Source organism: Delphinus delphis, chromosome 4 (assembly GCF_949987515.2).
Source record: "Delphinus delphis chromosome 4, mDelDel1.2, whole genome shotgun sequence".
Taxonomy (NCBI): domain Eukaryota; kingdom Metazoa; phylum Chordata; class Mammalia; order Artiodactyla; family Delphinidae; genus Delphinus; species Delphinus delphis.
Genome location: NC_082686.1, coordinates 115,808,628 through 115,825,173, shown reverse-complemented (window position 1 = coordinate 115,825,173; position 16,546 = coordinate 115,808,628). Strand labels below are relative to the sequence as shown.

General features: G+C 44.1%; 1 long non-coding RNA gene and 1 pseudogene across 1 annotated transcript; one reads left to right on the top strand and one right to left on the bottom strand.

Annotated features, from left to right (window-relative positions):
• Nucleotides 1-739: 739 nt before the first annotated feature.
• Nucleotides 740-15,781, bottom strand: LOC132424271 (uncharacterized). The gene is made up of 3 exons (XR_009519191.1): nucleotides 15,611-15,781; nucleotides 5,699-5,797; nucleotides 740-1,979 (listed from the first exon to the last, which is right to left on the bottom strand). It is a non-coding gene; the product is annotated as an uncharacterized lncRNA (long non-coding RNA).
• Nucleotides 10,838-11,903, top strand: LOC132423903 (trafficking protein particle complex subunit 1 pseudogene; annotated as a pseudogene).
• Nucleotides 15,782-16,546: the final 765 nt, after the last annotated feature.

Sequence of the window (16,546 nt, the reverse complement as noted above, 5' to 3'; positions counted from 1 at the left end):
CCCTCTTCCTTTGAAGTCACTATCTTCTTTCAAGCTCTGCCTTTGGGTGAAAGACAAGGCCACTAGCTCAGGAAGGACTCTCCCTTGCTGAGGACTTGAAACTCCAGATCCTAGCCCCAGGGCACAGGAATGGCCCAGCAGGATCCACTATCTTCAGGCTGCTCTGGGGTAAGCAGGAAGAAAAGGCATTCCAAGGTGCAGGACTGATTGGGCTTGAGGATCAGAAAAGGGGACTGAGGATCCCCTGGCTGTGGCTGACGCTGATTATTGAAAACAGCTACTCAAAAGATAACAGTTAGTAAAAGAAGTCTCCCCAGGTGAGACTGGTCACTGCTTCTGCCAGGATCAGGACCCCACAGAGTCTAAACTTTGCTCCCTTTAATCGGGTTGCAAGGTGGTGTGAACCTGAATAAGGGCATTTACTGCACCATGAGATTCCTTAACACTTGAGCCTAATTCAGGAGGGAAAGTGTTTACCTAGACCACAAAGGCAAATCTACATTTCTGGTTTAGAAAAGACCCTTGGAAAATGCTCCTTTAAACTTAACCGCAGGAGAAGCAAGCCAACCTTCGGTCAGTCTTAGTCAGAAAACTACTCCGTAGGGGTTCCAGCTGCGCCTGCGCAGGACTGCATCTGCTGGGGTGCGCAGAACCTGCACCTCAGTGAGCGGGCCCTGACGTCTGGAGAAGGAGCCACCAGTTACGCTAGCATCTGAACTTTATATAATAGTGATCTTATACACTATGGGATAAGAATCCACGGATACATTTATAATCAGAGGAAATAAACATTTAGTATACAAGAGTCAATAAGGAGATGAAAATCCATTACAGAACCAAAAATGAAAGTTACCGAGAGTGTTTCAAAATCCCTTAACAGTAATCATTTTGCAAGCTTCATATATCAAATCATTATGTTGTATACCTTAATATAATGCAATGTTATGTCAGTTACAGCTCAGTAAAACTGGGAAACAATAAAAAATAAAATCCTCTTTGGGAATTCCCTGGTGGTCCAGTGGTTAGGACTCCGCACTTTCACTGACGAGGATGTGGGTTCAATCCCTGGTCCGGGAACTAAAATCCGCCAGCCGGCCAACACGGCCCCCTCCCAAAAAAATCCTCTGGTCCTCTGCTGTCACAATCTAGACCCTAGAACACTTTAGAAGTTCCTATAGCAAACATACTTGCTGATTTATAAATGAACACTATGGCAGTAATATTGTCTTTGCAATGGCCAAGGTCTTCATGATTAAGGTTTGGACCTGCCACCTCTTTACATCCCCTGCTCTTCTACCATAGTCTGAAGCTTCATAAATGTTTTTGGTTGATGGCAAAGCTGTTGAGTTTCAGTAGACAAATCCGATTATTCTCCCAAAGGAGTGGGGAAAAGGCACAAATAATTGACTCCATGAATATATTTGATTTTGAAGTATAGTGTGATCATTTTATGATAAGTTTGCCTTGGTATTCACTTTACTAGTAGTTCCTGAGCATAAATTAATTACTAGGAAGCTGCAAGTGTCCCTAGAAGATTCTTTCAATAGGAAGTTCCTCTCACTGCCCCCTTGGGGCATGTGACAGAAGCTCTGCCAATCAAATGCTGTCTTCCAGGGCTTTGATATTTCAACAAACAGGAGAGGAGGGATATAACCTTTGGTCTCAGGGGACTAAGAGTGGGGTAGAGCTCTAAAGACCAAAAGGAATTTACTGTCCATATAGTAAACTCAAAAAGGGACACTAGGATTCAATTCCCTCATTAAATTATTCATTTCACAAACATTTACTGAGCATGCGATGTGTGCCAGGCATTGTACTAGATGTTTGCACATACTCATTTCATTTAACAGACGAAGACAGATTCAAAAACTTTCAAGAAACTTGCACCAGGTCACACAGCCAGGCGAGGATCCGGGCCCCTGAGTCCATTCTAGTGCTTTATCTTCTATTCCACAGTTTACACCAAGGCTTGCCCACATCTAGTTTTAGGGGTAAAATGAAAGAAAAACACCAAACAGATTCTTTTTAAACAGATGAGGCTGACCTAAAAAGTAGAATTCACTTTATTTCAAGTGAGTATTAAAACTTATGTACAGTCCCTGAGAACACATGGCTGGTAGGGGCGGAGACTGGAAACATTTCCCAGGAAAGAATGGGTGAGGCCACACGCACACACACCAATACACACAAAACAGAATTCTCCCCCATCAGAAGGGATGAACTTCAAACAGCCAATAGAAAGCTGATGGTTGAGGTGCTTGGAATGAAAACGGTAAACAGTTAGCCTGCCAAGTGAAAGAAACCCAGCTCTACTAGCTTAGACGACCACAGAAACAGCCTCAAGGGCAATGGCAAGTAAGACTGACTCTCTCTTTCTCCCCTTCCTTTTCTTGTCTGTGCATCTCTCTGTAGGTCAACCACTTTGTCTCAGTCAAGTTTCTACAAGTGAATGGAACAATAGCTGTTGGCAGTTTTCAGACTGCACCTCCCGGCCAAGAAGAACTTTACTCCTTTCCCTAGTGCCAGTTCAAACATCCTGGTGTACTGCCAGAGGGTGTGTGTGTGTGTGTGTGTGTCATTAGCAGTGAGGGAGGGGGAGGCAGCCAGTGGTGATAATTATCCAGGAGAAATGGGGAGATAAGAGCCTGCAATGAAAACTTTAAATATCCTCCACATGGAGTTATCATTCTAATTAGCCCCTGTTCTTTCTGGTTATAATTGCAGCATGGTCTTCACAAGTTCAGGAAAGATGTGGCTGAAACAGGAGGTTAATCAGCTCAACTGTATCCCTCATCTACATTTTTAAAAAATTAATTTATTTAATTAATTTATTTTTGGCTGTGTTGGGTCTTCGTTGCTGCGCACGGGCTTTCTCTAGCTGTGACGAGCAGGGGCTACTCTTTGTTGCGGTGTGCGGGCTTCTCATTGCGGTGGCTTCTTTTGTTGCAGAGCACGGGCTCTAGGCGCGCGGGCTTCAGTAGTTGTGGCACACGGGCTCAGTAGTTGTGGCTCGCAGGCTCTAGAGCTCAGGCTCAGTAGTTGTGGTGCACGGGCTTAGTTGCTCCGCGGCATGTGGGATCTTCCCAGACCAGAGCTCGAACCCATGTCCCCTGCATTGGCAGGCAGATTCTCAACCACTGAGCCACCAGGGAAGCCCCCTCATCTACATTAATAGCGTCATTATTTTCATTTATGGGTCTATTCTGTTGATTAGCTTTTATATCTATTAGCTTTGATGGACTGTAACATATGGAAATTTGAGTGTGCTGATCATCTCTGATAACCATCCTAGACTTTTCTGTAGATTTTCTTTCTATATTGACTCAACTTCTATTTCTGTATGTGGCCCATTAACAAGAATAATTCCAAAGGCTTAAATATAACATTTCAGAATTGATTAAGCATGTTATATCCCAGTAGATAGATTCAAACCGATGTTTGCTTGCAAAAGAATTCATTAGACTGTATAGCAAAGGGAACTATATCCAATCTCCTGGGATAAACCATTATGGAAAAGAATATTTTAAAAGATGTATATATGTGTATAACTGAGTCACGTTGCTCTATAGCAGAAATGAAGCACAACATTGTAAATCAACTATACTTCAATTTAAAAAAATAGATTGGGGCTTCCCTGGTGGCGCAGTGGTTGAGAGTCCGCCTGCCGATGCAGGGGACACGGGTTCGTGCCCCAGTCCGGGAAGATCCCACATGCCACGGAGCGGCTGGGCCCCTGAGCCATGGCCGCTGAGCCTGCACGTCCGGAGCCTGTGCTCTGCAACGGTAGAGGCCACAACAGGGAGAGGCCAGCATACCACAAAAAAAAAAAAAAAAAAAAAAAGTAAAGCAACAAATAGATTAGAGCCCTATATTTGCATTTTCCTCCTCATTTAGCGTAGGAAAAAAAAAGGGGGAGCAATTGGGGTGGGTGTGTGGGCTGGATTGACTCCCTGCCTTATCACACACCCTGAGACCTTGAGTAGGTCCTTTAGTCATTTAAATTTCCTTTTCATTCTCTCTGAAATGGTTAACATCACCAACTTAGAGATATTGGGAGGAGTAGAGATAACAGATGCTTAGCACAGGGTATGGGAGGCTTAAAAAATGGTGCTTATTGATTTTAACCAAAGCCATTTTCCTACAATGCCCTGAGAGATCTTTACCCCAGGTAGGGATGACTCAGCAGTGCTCCACTATACACTCACTCACCTGTCCAAGGTACACAGAAAGTGATCAATCATCAGTTTACTGGGATATTCCCTCTCTGAGCCCAAATTGCCCTGCACGGCTCATGGTCCATTTGATCTTCCTATTGCACTGCTGTATGACATGGCTTGCATTGTTAACTCAGACTGTTAACTCTTACATTGTACAATGTTTCACCAACAGTTGCCAAACTGACCTCATTTCCTGCCAAGCTAACCTCATTTCCGTTTTTGATAAGGTTACTAAACTGAACGGATCCTGAGAATACTGCAGACAGTATTATCTGGGTTCTGCCAGGGGGATGATAAGGTCCTGTGGTGTCTCTGTGGCCAGGATGGCCAAAGCAGTGGGGAGACAGTGTAGATAGCAGGAGTCATAACTGGCTGGACAGTTCCTCCAGCAGCCCTTTGAACAGACCAAGAAGTTTGGTTGTGGGAAGTAGGTAGGTAGGTACAGAGAGGTCAAGCTGGGAATAAGAACTGAAGTGGTCATGAAAAAGATCCTTCAAAATCCAGAGTAGGAAGCCCTTTCGCTCATTCACAGAGCAAACTGAGTGCACGGGCAGGGCACTGTGTAAGGCTCTGGGGACAGAAGAGAACAAAACAGACATGACTTCTGCCTTTTTGGAGCTTATATTCTAGTGGTGGGGAGAGAGACAACAAACACACAAATCATCTGGAAATTTCTAAAACTGATGTGATACCAAGAAAGTAGCATGACTTGGGGCAGGAGAGGGGTGCTCCTTTAGGTATGATTGCCCAGTGAGCTAGAGAATGAGTAGCCAGCTGTGCGAACTTCTGGGGCCATAGCCAGCTAGGCAGAGGGAAGAGCAAAGGCAAAGGTCCCGAAAAGAGAACGTGCGGGGCTTCCCTGATGGCACAGTGGTTAAGAATCCACCTGCCAATGCAGGGGACAGGGGTCCGAGCCCTGGTCCAGGAAGATCCCACATGCCGTGGAGCAAGTAAGCCTGTGCACCACAACTACTGAGCCTGAGCTCTAGAGCCCGTGAGCCACAACTACTGCGCCCATGAACCACAACTACTGAAGCCCGCACGCCTAGAGCCCGTGCTCCGCAACAAGAGAAGCTAACACAATAAGAAGCCCGCGCACCGCAACGAGAAGTCCGCGCACCGCAACAAAGTGTAGCCCCCGCTCACTGCAACTGCAACTAGAGAAAGCCCGCGCGCAGCAACGAAGACTCAACATAGCCAAAAATAAATGAAATAAATAAATTTTAAATAAAAGAGAGAGAGAATGTGCTTGGTATATTAAGGTCTAGAAAGAAAAGCAGGTCTGGGGAGCAGAAATGAGGTGGAGAGGGGCAAGGAGTGGAACTGCTAGTGAAGAGCCTCCCAGATGATGTGCCCTAGGGGGGTTTCACAGGGTCCCAGCTGTAGCTCCCTCAGCAAGTCAGCAGAACTAGGGCTTGGAGCAGCTGCTTCTCTCCTTACCAACACCATCACCTTGGATCGCAAAAAGTTCATCTACTTACCCCAGTGTTCACTGCACATTTGTGTTCCATGATGTAGAAGGTTGAGAAGCGCTGATGTAGCTTTTTGTAGATCATGTTTAACACTTTAAATGTTAACTCCTGTATAGTTTCAAATGACAAAATTAGAACTATTGCTTAGAAAATATAAAGAGATATACCTCAAAACAACGGGAAATTGAAAAACTATCAGAATCATCCAATGATAGAATGGGTTGCCTCAAAAAATAGTCTGATAGGAGGAGGGAAATACATATATTGGGTAGGAAGACTCAGTATTATAAAGATGTCAATTCACTATAAATTAATCTACACATTTAACATAACCAGGATTAAAACATCGAGTTTTTTTTAACTACACAATTTTAAAATTTATATTCTAAGAATATCTGGGAAAATTCTGGAAAAAAAAAGATGACCATCTTTTCTAGGTATTAAACATATTAAACACAGAATAATAAAAACAGTGTGGTAAGGGACATGAGGAAAATTAAAAGGAAAACCACAGTCCCAAAATGGCATCACTCATGTTAAAAGCCCATGACGCCAAACCTAGATTTAATACCTGATCTAATTGCAGTTTCAACCTCTCCCAGAAATGTAATCTTAACCAACCAGTCTGGAATTTTCCAATCAAGCACCAGTAAGGTAATCTGTCACATGGGCCCTCTCCCTTTCCACCCCGCCTCCCCCAACCAAGAAGAGCCAATCTGCATGATAAAACCTTTGCTGCTCCCTTCCTCTAAAAAAAGATGCCCTAGCCTAAAAATAATCTTTTCTTTTCTTTTGCTAATAGCTGCCCTTCCCCACCCTTCTTCCCATAAAAACCTTCCATATTGTACAACTCCTTGGAGGCTCTTCTAGTTGCTAGATGAGATTCCACCCAAATAAAGTCAATTAGATCTTCAAATTTACTTGGTTGAATTTTGTTTTTTAAACACTAGGCAGGGGACTTCCCTGGTGGTGCAGTGGTTAGGAATCCGCCTGCCAATGCAGGGGACACGGGTTCCAGCCCTGCTCCGGGAAGATCCCACATGCCACGGAGCAACTAAGCCCATGCTCCACAACTACTGAAGCCCGCGCACTGCAACGAAGAGTAGCCCCCGGTCAGCACAACTAGAGAAAGCCTGAGCCCAGCAACGATGACCCAATGCAGCCAAAACAAAAAACAAACAAACAAAAACACTAGGCAGATAGATCAATGAAACAAAATTAAAAGCCTAGAAACATATATATGTGTAAAATTTTATATATAATTTATATATATAAATTTAGTTTATTATAAAGATAGTATTCTAAAAATAGATTATTCAGGGAATTCCCTGGCTGTCCAGTGGTTAGGACTTGGCGCTTTTGCTGCCTTGGCCCGGGTTCAATCCCTGGTCAGTGAATTAAGATCCCGCAAGCCATGCAGCGTGGCCAAAAAAATAAATTAAATAAAAATTGATTTTTTTTTTTTGGCTGTGCCGGGTGGTTTGTGGGATATTTGTTCCGCAACCAGGGGTTGAACACATGCCCCCTGTGGTGGAAGCACAGAGTCCGAACCACTGGACTGCCAGGGAATTCCCAAAAATGTGTTATTCAATAAAAGGTGTTAGGAAACTGAAGAGCAATCTGGAAAAAAAAATACAATTGGATCACTACTTTATAGTTTAAAGCAAAATAAATTACAGATGGAGGAAAGGTTGGAATGTGAAAAGTGAAAGAACAAATGTACTAGAAGAGAACGTGGTAGAAGTTTTGTATCTTGCTATAGACAAACTTTGCTCAGTACGGTAAAACAAACACTAAAATAAATAGATAAAACAAGATGCTGTAAAAGAAAATACTAATAAGTTTCAGCTTTTTTTCCCCCAGTTTTACTGAAATATGATTGGAAAGTGAAATTGTATATATCTAAGGTATACAACATGATGTTTGGATATACATTGTGAAATGATTACCAAAATCAAGCTAATTAACAAATCCATCACCTCACCAAGTTACTTTTTTTTTTTTTTGGTGATGGTGGTAAGAACCCTTGAGATCTACAATGTTAGTTGATTTAGTTGATAGTTAGCTGATAGATAGTTTAGTTGATAGTTTAGTTAGTTGATCTACAATGTTAGTTGACTTCAATACAATACATTATTATTAACTCTAGTCACCATGCTATACATTAGGTCTCCAAAAGTTATTCATCTTTTTTTTTTTTTTTTGCGGTACGTGGGCCTCTCACTGTTGTGGCCTCTCCTGTTGCAGAGCACAGGCTCCGGACACGCAGGCTCAGCGGCCATGGCTCACGGGCCTAGCCGCTCTTCAGCATGTGGGATCTTCCCAGACCGGGGCACGAACCCGTGTCCCCTGCATTGGCAGGCGGACTCTCAACCACTGAGCCACCAGGGAAGCCCGAAAGTTATTCATCTTATAACTGAAAAGTTGTATCCTTTGACCAACATCTCTCCATTTCCCCCACCCCCAGCTTCTAGTAATGAGCATCCTACTCTGTTACTATGAGGTCCATTCTTTTAGATTCCACATATAAGTGAGATCATATAATATTGGTCTTTCTTTGTCTGGTTTACTTCATTTATATTCACTGAATTGAACAATTAAAAAATTAAAAAAAAATTTTTTTAATGCCTGCATGGAAAAAAGAAGTCATAAGAGAAATAACAAACTGGAAAAAATTTTCAATTTAAGTTGTTCTTATTTTCAAAAACGTATATATATATAAAGCCTAATATTTACAAGAAAAGCAACAAGGAGAAAAAAAATAGAAAAACAGGTAAAGGATATGAACAGATGGCACACAGAAAATAAACACGATGACTCTCACATATATGAAAGGATGCTCAACTTCATTCATAAGAGAAGTGCAAATGAAAACAGCTAAAGGTAACTATTTTTAACCTACCAAGTTGGCATAAGTTAAAAAAAAAGTAATTAATATCCTAGTAATAGCATGGGGAAAAAGTACTCTCATAGTTGATGAATGGAACAGAAATTGATACAACATCTACTGAGAGCAACTGGAAATATCTATCAAAATAACAAATGTATCTGCCCTTTGATCCAACAATTCTCCTTTTAGATATTTATCCCACAACCTTGCGTGTGCATGAAAAAGATGTAGTATAGTCAAAGTTATCCATTGCAGCCTTGTCTGTAATAGCAAAAGGGCAGGAACCCCAAAATAGTCATAAATAGATTGATTTATTAAATTATGACACATCCATACAATGAAATGCTATGCACCTGTTCAAAGGAATAAAGCAGCTTGCTCTAAGTATGGAAGAATTTCTAAGATATGTAATTAAGGGGGAAATATTGTATTTAATCTGCTAACACTTGTGTTAAAAAAAAAAAAGAGGGACTTCCCTGGTGGTCCAGTGGTTAAAACTCCATGCTTCTACTGCAGGGGGTGTGGGTTTGATCCCTGGTCAGGGAACTAGGAACCCGTATGCCATGCAGTGTGGTCAAAATAATAATAATAATAATAATAACATATATGCTTGTAAAACGCACAGACTATCCCTGGAAGGATACATATAAAAGTAGTAACAGTGGCTGCCTCTGGAGAGCAGAACTGAGGTGCTAGAGGGAGAGGGATAGAAGAGACTTTCTTTTCATTGTACATTCTTTCGTACCCTTTGATTTTTTTTTTTTTTTTTCGGTAAGCGGGCCTCTCACCGTCGCCGCCCCTCCCGCTGCGGAGCACAGGCTCCGGACGCGCAGGCTCAGCGGCCATGGCTCACGGGCCCAGCCGCTCCGCGGCATGTGGGATCTTCGCGGACCGGGGCACGAACCCGTGTCCCTGCATCGGCAGGCGGACTCGCAACAACTGCGCCACCAGGGAAGCCCCATACCCTTCGATTTTTATATTGTATATGTTATCTAATTTAAAAAACAGATTACAATTGAAAGTATGGGGTGGAAATGTCCATATATGTGTTTGTACAAGTATGGAAAATAGCCATTCTTAGCATCCTGTAACAAATGGTAGGGAGGTGAGGGATTTGAGGTGAGGCTTGACTTTTTACTTTGATACTCTGCCATATTTTTTCAATGTGTTACATTAAGCAAATACAGCTTTTCTAATTACAAAAATTAATAGTAGTTTCCTCACCAGAGGAGTGTTGGTACAAAGCTGAAAAGACTATTTGCAAAGTACTTTGTTTTTTTGTTTTATTCTGTTGTTTTGTTTTTGATTTTATTATTTTATTTTATTTTATTTTACATCTTTATTGGAGTATAATTGCTTTACAATGGTGTGTTAGTTTCTGCTTTATAACAAAGTGAATCAGTTATACATATACATATGTTCCCATATCTCCTCCCTCTTGTATCTCCCTCCCACCCTCCCTATCCCACCCCTCTAGGTGGTCACAAAGCACCGAGATGATCTCCCTGTGCTATGCGGCTGCTTCCCACTAGCTGTTTTACGTTTGGTAGTGTATATATGTCCATGCCACTCTCACTTTGTCACAGCTTACCATTCCCCCTCCCCGTATCCTCAAGTCCATTCTCTAGTAGGTCTGTGTCTTTATTCCCATCCTACCCCTAGGTTCTTCATGACATTTTTTTTTCTTAGATTCCATATATATGTGTTAGCATACGGTATTTGTCTTTCTCTTTCTGACTTACTTCACGCTGTATGACAGACTCTAGTGCAGAGTACTTTGTATGGGGAGTTCCACCTTGGTAGGGAATTTCAGACCAGATGGGTCTTTAAGCAGCTTTCAACATAAAACATTCCTTAGTTCTATGATCTATAATTCTAGGTGGACTGGCCTTATTTCTCCAACTGGATTATAAGCTATTTAAGGATGGGGAGTGTCAATTTTGCTTAAAAAAAAAAAAATGTCCGTCATCTCTTAGTACAAAGGTACATAACTTGCCAAATAAATTCTGTGACTTGAACGAAGGGACATCTCTTTTTTTCACAGGTGACATAGTGCAGATTCAGTGCCCAGAGTTGTTAAGGTCACATATTGTTGTTCTAACCTTTCCTATCACAAAGAAATGTAATACAATTTTACAGGTAAAGAAGGCTTAGTCAGCACATTTTGCTTTGGGTTTAGTAAAACAAGAATTTATTTGGTCAAAGTTAGTGGGCCAAGAACGGCTGGCCAGTGCACCGTCGTGATCTCGATTTACACAATGCCAGCAACAGGACTGTAGGTCTGGAGCCTGGGACTTTTCCCTGGGCACCCACTTGGGTCTCTAATTATCATCAATCCTTCTGGCATCAAAGTAAAGAGTCATAACTCTTTTTTTTTTTTTTTTTTTTTTTTTTTTTTGCGGTACGCAGGCCTCTCACTGTTGTGGCCTCTCCCGCTGCGGAGCACAGGGTCCAGACGCGCAGGCTCAGCAGCCATGGCTCACGGGCCCAGCTGCTCCGCGGCATGTGGGATCTTCCCAGACTGGGGCACGAACCCGTGTCCCCTGCATCGACAGGCAGACTCTCAACCACTGCGCCACCAGGGAAGCCCATAACTCTTTTTTTTAAAGTCACAACTCTTATAGTCAATGTGTACTAAATAAACGACTGTGCTAACGTACGAATACATGCCCAAATGAATAGATGGATCAATTATTGGGTAAATAAGTGCATAAATGCATGCATTAATTAATGAATGAAACACTTTCTCATGGGGCAAATAGACATACTATGTATGGGTTATGGACACTGACAGACCTAGAAAGTAGAGATAGGAACTATGGAGTGACAGGCACTCGGAGCAAGTCCCCACGACTGTCCACAACCTGTACCTGTTTGACCGGAATGGAGCGTGTCTGCATTACTGTGAGTGGCACCGCAAGAAGCAAGCAGAGATCCCCAAGTAGGAGGAGTACAAGCTGATGTACGGGATGCTCTTCTCTATCCTTTCCTTTGTCAGCAAAATGTCCCCACTAGACATTAAGGACGGCTTCCTGGTCTTCCAAACTAGACGTTACAAACTCCATTAGTACGAGATGCCCGCTGGGATCAGCGCTGTCATGAATACTGACTTGGCCGTGGGACCCATCTGAGATGTGCTGCACCACATCCACGGTGAGCTGTACGTGGAGCTGGTGGTGAAGAATCCCCTGTGCTCGCTGGGCCAAACTGTGCAGAATGAGCTCTTCCGCTCCCGACTGGACTCCTGTGGCCACTCTCCGCCCTTCTTCTCCACCCGGGCTGGCTGAAGGAAGCACTCTACCTCACCCCTCAGAAGAATCCCTGTCTGGGGCCCTTCCTAACCTGTTTCACCCGAGGGCCCCCTACTGCAAGTGCCACAGCCCCAGCACCCCCAGCCCAGTCAAGCCCCTCGGTAGCCCTCCCAGGGCAACAGCCTACAGCCGTCCCTGGTGCCCTCCCCGGCACAGAAAGAAAGCCTACCAGAGTCCCTACAACTCCAAATCAGGCCCTCTCCAGTTTTACCCCCTACCTGATGCTTCGAGAAGTACAGAATAAACTTCTTATCACTAAAAAAAAAAAAAGAAGAAGAAGAAGAAAGAAGGCAGAGATAGACACAACAAGCACATTGAGCCCAAGACTGGAGCCCTTCCTGTGAAGACCACAAGTGGCCCCATCTCCTGGTCAGTGCCTAAGAGTGTAGCCAGCCAAGCAGAGTACATAGCACAGGGTCAGAGCCATACATGCGCAGGTGGGCTCCCACCAAGGAACCTTTTATCCCTCCTAAGGGCCAAGATTAGGCTGCCACTTCAAGAAATACCTACCTAAGCCCTCTGATTAAAAATATTTGGTTTCCTCTGTATTGGGCTGTTTATGATTCCAGATATTGTATCCCCAGTTTTTCTCACAACAGGAAACATGTATATGTCAAAGTGTGGTCATATCAAAAAAACATTTTTTTTGCCACTTAACCTCTCTCTCCCTCTCTCTCTCTCCCTCTCTCTCTCTCTCTCTCTCTCCCTCTCTCTCTCTCTCTCTCCCCTCTCTCTCTCTCTCTCTCCCTCTCTCTCTCTCTCTCTCTCTCTCTCTCTCTCTCTCTCACACACACACACACACACACACACACACACACACACACGAGAGCAACAGAAAATGGCAACTACAGCTCAAAAGTTTACAAAGTCCAAAAGGTGGTCAAGATAAATGATGATATAACATTCTACCTTGATGAAAGGTATCCAGACTCACCTATTAAATTGGCAAGGGTTTTTTTTTTAAATAAGAAGCTCAGTGTTACTATGGTCAAAGCAGCTCATTGGGCAAACTCCTGCTGGTGGTGATATAAACTGGGAAGTCTTGGGAGAGCATTGGGCCATCCATCTTGAAAGCTTTAACAATATTCCTACCCTATGTCCTAGTGATCTCACTTCTCACAACAGGGATGTGATGCAAGAGAAATAATTCTTTATTCTTAGAACATAATCCCAAAGCATTTTTTTAAAGACTTAAAATAGCAAACCCCAGCCCTCCACCCCCATCCGCCAGGCTCTAATCTCCTTTCCCTGCTTCTCTTCATAGTACATATTATATATTCATATGTTTGTCTGTGTTTCCTCCCCACCCCTCCCAAAGAATCAAAGCAAACTGTGTCCCTAGCACCCTTGAATAACTCCTTACACATAGTAGGTACTCATAAATATCTGTTTAACTAATGAATTATTTATAATAGTGAAAATTAAAACAAATGTAAAAATAGAGTAATAATGATTAAGTAGGGCTTCCCTGGTGGCGCAGTGGTTGAGAGTCCGCCTGCTGAGGCAGGGGACATGGGTTCGTGCCCTGGTCCGGGAAGATCCCACATGCCGCAGAGCAGCTGGGCCCGTGAGCCATGGCCGCTGAGCCTGCGCTTCCGGAGCCTGTGCTCTGCAACGGGAGAGGCCACAACAGTAAGAGGCCCGCGTACCGAAAAAAAAAATTAAATAAATAATGATTAAGTAATAATGATTAAGTACATTTTGGCAATCCTTTGATTGGCTATTGTGTAGTCATTACAAATGTAATTATAAGAACTATATCAACTTGGAAAATAAATATACTGTTAAGTGAGAAATCAAAATGCAAAACAGGGGACTTCCCTGATGGTACAGTGGTTAAGACTCCACAATCCCAATGCAAGGGGCCCGGGTTTGATTCCTGGTCAGGGAACTAGATCCCACATGCCGCAACTAAAAGATCCCGCGTGCTGCAACTAAGACCTGGCACAGCCAAATAAATAAATAAATTTTTAAAAAATGCAAAATAGTATGTAGGTGTGGCTGATTGTTACAGTAATGACCCCCATGAACCATGCCTACCTGTATCTGTATTTTCTTTAAGCCCCCTCTCACACTGACTCTGGGCTTCGCCATGTGACTTGTGGATGATGGGACGTGAGCAAAGATGATTCTGGCAGCAGCTTGAAAGATGTTTGCACAGTGGGTCTTGACCTCTCTCCCTTGCTGCTTTTGGAACCCAGCTGCCCAGGTAGCATGCTGGAAATATACCACCCAGCCCATAGCCAGCGCCAGACACTGAATGTCTCATTCATAGAAAGAGGCCATATTATACAGCATCCAGCTCTAGTTGAGCCAACAGAAGACTGCACTGGCATGAATGACCCTAGTTGATAATAGCAGAAGAAAAGCCCAGCTAAGCTCTGCTCAAATTGATGACTCACAGAATTGTGAGCAAGTGAAAGGGTTGTAGTAATAAGCAGCAAGTTTTGGGGTGGTTTGATATAATATCTGCTTTGTTGAAATAGGTGTGCATATGGAGGAAAAAAGTACAGTGCAGAAAGAACTCACAGCAATCCTGTGATGAAAGAAACTCGGGTGAGGAGACCTCTTGACTAGGCATGACTTACTAGGCATGACTCTGTCAGCACAGGGACCAATATATTCTAGAGGAAAAACAAGCACGGAAATGAGTACAGAGGTTCTGTTTAGAGTGATGAAAAAGTTTTGGAGATAGATAGTGGTGACGGTTGTACAGCATTGTTAATGTAATTAATGTCATTGAATTGTACAATTTAAAAATGGTTAGTTAAGGGATTTCCCTGGTGGTCCGTGGTAAAGAATCCGCCTTCCAATGCAGGGGACTGCGGTTCGATCCCTCGTCAGGGAACCAAGATCCCACATGCCTCGGGGCAACTAAGCCCGTGTGCACCACAACTACTGAACTCACACGCCTCAAAGAGAGAGCCCGCATGCCACAAACTACAGAGCCCACCGCCCTGGGGCCCGTGTGCCACAACTAGAGAGAAGCCCGAGTGCTGCAACGAAGAGACCACGCACCGTAACAAAAGATCCCACATGCCTCAACGAAGATCCTGTGTGCTGCAGCTAAGACCCGATGCAGCCAAAAAAATTAAGGAAAATAAATAAACAAAATAAATATATATACATTTTAAATGGTTAGTTAAAATGGCACATTTAGTGGAATGGTCCAGTGGTTAGGATTCTGAGCTTCCACTGCAGGGGGCACGGGTTCGATCCCTGGTGGGAGAACTAAGATCCCACAAACTGCAAGGCATGGACAAAAAAAAAAACCCACAAAGAAACAAAACAACCGCCTGCCCCAAAACCATATAAGCAAAGTCACCTATCACAAACTTCCTCCAAAGATGGCAATCTTTCCCTAACACGCAATACAATTGGTTCCTCAGCCACTGTGAACAGCTCTTACAGTGGGCCAATATCCGCCCAGGTTAACTTTCTATCTTTCCCTGCAGACCTCGGCTGAGTGATGCAAGCTGGTCCTGCCATCCTTTCAACAGCTCTGAATGTCAGGATGGGGTGGTGGAACTTACCTTCCTCAAAGGAGCCAGATGCCAGTTGGCCGATCCCCACACCCACCGTTCCTCACTCTCTCCCGTGAGGCACACACTGCACTTACAGCCATGCCCATGACCAAGAATGTTCTTTAGTTTCAGAGCGTGCTTGCTTGCCTCCTGCAGCGAGCAAGATGTGACAGTCACCACATCACCTGTTACTCACCACTCTGCCCTCTGCGCTATGCCAACCCTGGCTTTAGACAGCTCTGTGAAACCGACGGGCGGCATTCCTGGCTGAAACCCCCTGCAGAGGAAGCGAAGGGGGATTAAAAGGGCACCTCACTCTCACCCTCCCCGAGAAGGAGCTCTTCCGCAGGGTCCAGGGCCCCTCTAGTTTCCCTCATCTGGCTGAGGTTCCTCACTGGATAGTCAGCGAGCCCTCTCACAGGAAAGGTGTTTGCCCAGTGCCTTCCCAGTGGCTTTTGCCCTGAATCTGGTGGCACTGACTCATCCTTCCCTTGCGACACCGATACTCAATACTAGGCCACGGCAGCCGCTGTGAAATACCGGCCTGGCTTGTAGTTTTCTCTCTTCCTCTCCCGATCCTGCCTCGGCTCAGACCTGGCTGCCTACCTCAGCTTTTCCCAGTGCCTGTGCAATTCAGCGCTGAGGTTTTTTACTTTTTTGCTTCCCTGCACTAGTGAATATTTGTTACTAATTTCCCCACGCTTCATCTTTGTGGGCTGTCTTTAGCCCTTCTTTCTGGGAGCTACTTTACCTCTGCTCCAGGGTCCTGGTAATTACCCTTCTAACTCAATTAGATGACCTTATTCTTTCCCACTTCCTCTTTCCTTCTATTGTTATGCAGAGGGCGGGGAGGTGGCTGAACGTGCGCGGAGAATTGGATTAGGTAACAGGGTAACTCAGCAGGTCTCTTGGGGGTTCTGCCTCTGCCCCTGCTTCCAACGAGCCCCACACCCGCTCCACGCTGTCTTCCCACCTGCAAAACCAGGAACAAAGGAGCCAGGAGTGTGGGAGAAATGAATAAGCGGGCCTCAGCTGAGGCACTGGAGAGGAGGAAAACGTTTCCCTCTTAGGGCTCCTGGCTGGGTATGAAAATTAAACTGACAAAGACAGATTAACAAGAGAACTGCAAACA